The sequence below is a fragment of the Arvicanthis niloticus genome, chromosome 29 (assembly GCF_011762505.2).
Source record: "Arvicanthis niloticus isolate mArvNil1 chromosome 29, mArvNil1.pat.X, whole genome shotgun sequence".
NCBI classification, from domain to species: domain Eukaryota; kingdom Metazoa; phylum Chordata; class Mammalia; order Rodentia; family Muridae; genus Arvicanthis; species Arvicanthis niloticus.
This window is the reverse complement of record NC_133437.1, coordinates 24,444,967-24,448,578: the sequence shown is the minus strand read 5'-3', so window position 1 is coordinate 24,448,578 and position 3,612 is coordinate 24,444,967.

The following is a 3,612-nucleotide window of genomic DNA, read 5'->3' as shown; positions in this document are numbered from 1 at the left end:
AAAAACAAGAGTTGCATCCTCCTGCAGAAGATGGCAACAAAATCAGAGATCCACTCCAAGACATAAGGGAGAAAGTGTGTGTGTGTGTGTGCATGTGTGTGTGTATATATATATATGTGTGTGTGTGTGTGTGTATATATATATATATATGTGTGTGTGTGTGTGTGTGTGTGTGTGTGTGTGTGTGTGTGTGTGAGAGAGAGAGAGAGAGAGAGAGAGAGAGAGAGAGATTCAAATACACCAAGTGGGTCTCTGATTCTCTGAACCTTGAGCCTTGTTCTTGGAGCTCTTTTACTTTTCTATTGGCTTGTTATGTTCAACTTCAGTATGGTGGTTTTGTTTCACTTGATTGTACTTTACTGCATTGTGTTTTTGCTGTTATCTCTTATATCCTATTCTTTTCTAATGAGAGACAGACATGGAGTGGATCCTGATGGAATCAGATGAGTGAAAACTGGGAGGAGCAGAGGAAGTGAAAATTGTGTTCAGATTATATTGTATAAGAAGCCAGGCGGTGGTGGCACACGCCTTTAATCCCAGCACTCGGGAGGCAGAGGCTGGCGGATTTCTGAGTTCGAGGCTAGCCTGGTCTACAGAGTGAGTTCCAGGACAGCCAGGACTACACAGAGAAACCCTGTCTCAAAAAACAAAAAACAAAAACAAAACAAAACAAAATATATTGTATAAGAAGAGAATCGATGTTTAATGAAAGACAAGTAAAAATGCAATTTTCCATGTCTGGAATGCACTCCCACCTTCTCCAGCTCTGGCCTGTGCAGCACACACAACATAGCTTGTCTCCTATGCTCTGGCTGGCCCCACCTGACTGCTGCTGCTGTTCTGGGTAATAGTCCCATGGTTACTGGTATCTCCAAAATGCTGGGGGCTTCTGCTGTATGTGGGCTGTACGTTCACCAAAGCCTTCCCTGGATTAGCTTCCAGGACTCCAGCTCTGCTACACTGTACCAAGCCTCAGCTAATCTCCATGGCAACTTCAGAGCTTCACAACCAGCCCTACCTGGGTGAATTTTCTGTAAAATGGGTAGCTATTTTCAATAGCCAGTTTATTTATGTCTCTGCCAGTTTAACTCCCAGGTTCCAATTCCTTTAAACAGTTTCCCCAACTATTCCTTCCTCATTCCTCAACATACTACTTAAACAGTTCCTTCTTTCAGATTTCCTAATACTTTCTTTTCTCTATGGATTATACCAAGAGCAGCTGCAGAACCATGGTCTTTGCAGAGGTCAAAGAAGCCAGATAAAGCCAGGGCAGTGGTGGCTCAGCCTTTCATTTCCAGAACAGGAAGGTGGAGACAGTTCAGTCTCTGTGAGTTTGAGGCCAGTTTGTTCAATAGAGGAAGTTCCAGCACAGCCAGGATTCAAAAGAGAAACCCCTCCTCAAATAATTAAGGAGACAGAGACAGAGAAAGGCAGAGAGACAGAGACAAAGAGAGAGACAGAGACAGACAGAAGAGACAGAGACAGAAGAGACACAGAAGAGTGACAGAGAGGCAGAGAGGCAGAAGAGAGAAAGAGAGAGACAGAGAGACAAAGAGAGAGATAGAGACAGAGAGAAAGAGAGATAGAGACCAAGAGACAGAGAGAGACAGAAAGAGAAACAGGGAAACAAAGAGATTCATAGAGAGAGAGAGAGACAGGAATATGGTGGCAATAAAATCAAGCATGATAAATGTTCCCTGATGATATGAGGTTTCCAAAAGGACAACGAATAAATAGGCATTTAGGGCAGAATGTCACTATGAAATACTAAAGGGTACAGTAAAAGCTCACTCAAGGGATGCTGGCCTCTAATCATATTTGTTGGGCAGTGGAATGAAAAATTCATTCAAGCTTAATTATTCAGTAAGTCTGAGATCAGCCAGAAAATAAAAAACTCTACAGCTAAAGATCTTGTCAGGAACCCTGACTGAAATTCATGTACATGTTTCACACTGTGGAAAGGCATGTTCCTTTCTAATAACCACATAATAACTAAATTCATACATAAAACATGTCATAACAGTTTTCAGCCCATTTCCTATTTTTCAGTAAATATTGTGCTTTGTTCCTAGGATCTCACACAAATGCCAACCAATGAGACTCACCAGGTCCTATTTTGTTGAATTTACAATGGTTTTGTGATAGATTTTAACCCTCTGTAGATGTGAGGAAAGCTTCCCAGAATTTGACTCAGTAATCTAAGATCTCCTTTATCACAGTTTTGGAGAACAGTAAGAGACCAGTTGGAGATTCTCTAATCCTGGGGTTGAGAGTGGCTGGACTCCTGGGAAGCAAACAGGTTCCTTGGTAGTGATTAAAAACTGTTCATCCCTCCACAAAAGACATCTCATGGAGAGAGCAATAATATCAACAACCAACCAGAGCTCTCCAGGTCTAATCTGCCAGTCTGGGAGCATACAGGGAGGGACCCATGGCTCCAGCTGTATATGTAGGGGAGAATGGCCTTGTTGGGCATTGGTGGGAAAAGAGGTCCTTGGTCCCAAGAAGGTTGGATACCCCAGTGTGGGAAAATTCAAGGGCACAGAGGTAGGAGTGGGTGAGTGGGTGGGGGACACACTAATAGAAGCAAGAGGATGGGGTTTGGTCTGGAGGGGGTTGGAAAAGCAATGGGGGAAAGGAGATAACATCTGAAATGTAAATAAATAAAATATCCAATATAAAATTATTATATTTTTTACTTATTCACTGTAAACCTTGCCTACTGCTTCCCTCTGGGTCACCCCCTCCCAAAAATCTTTTCCCCACCCCTGTCCCCTTCCCTGCTGAGCAGATGGGGCCCCTCTGGGTATCCACTCACCCTGGCACTTCAAGTCTCTGGACAGCTGGGCCCTTCCTATCCCATTGAGGCCAGAGAAGGCAGTCCAGGTAGAAAAACATATCCCATGTATAGGCAACAATTGTTTGAGGGGATACCCACTGTTCCAGTTGTTTGGAGCTCTAATGAATTGATTAAAACCAGTTTAGTTCCTCACAAAAAGATATCAGCATTTCTTCTTAATTCCATTTAGCATAGGGACAACCTAGGAGCAGAAACTCAGGCACCAACATGCCAGAACCTTGAGGCCTCTAGAGGTGCAGGAGCCTTGAGAAATCTGGGTAGGTACCATAAAGTCGGCAGAGAATTTGAGGAGCCATTTAGAAAACTGTGGATGGCCCAGGAAGAGGAGGATGTTCTAATAAGGGACCACACAAAGTGGTTAAAGACTGAACAAGCTGATGGCCTCAAAGAATGGGTGCTTAGTAATATGGAGGAATTGGTAGGAAACATGGAAGCAGACTGAGTAGAAATTCATTTCCTGAGAAAATGACTCACAGGTGAAACACCATATTTTTCTGGGTGAAAATCTCACAAGGGAAATGACAATTTTTCCTTAGTTGTCAGTTTTCACGAAAACCAGTCCCTCTCTAAATGCTCTGGAAACAATGATTATATCTTGAAGTATTTTGGTCACTCACACCTTTAATCCGGTGCTCAGGAGTCTCAGCCAAGGTCATATCTAAACTGCCTGGCCCAATAGAACTTTCCTGTGTAAAATGCAAAACAAAAGACAATAAAACAATCATAATTAAGTCCAAAAGTCTAGGTCACCA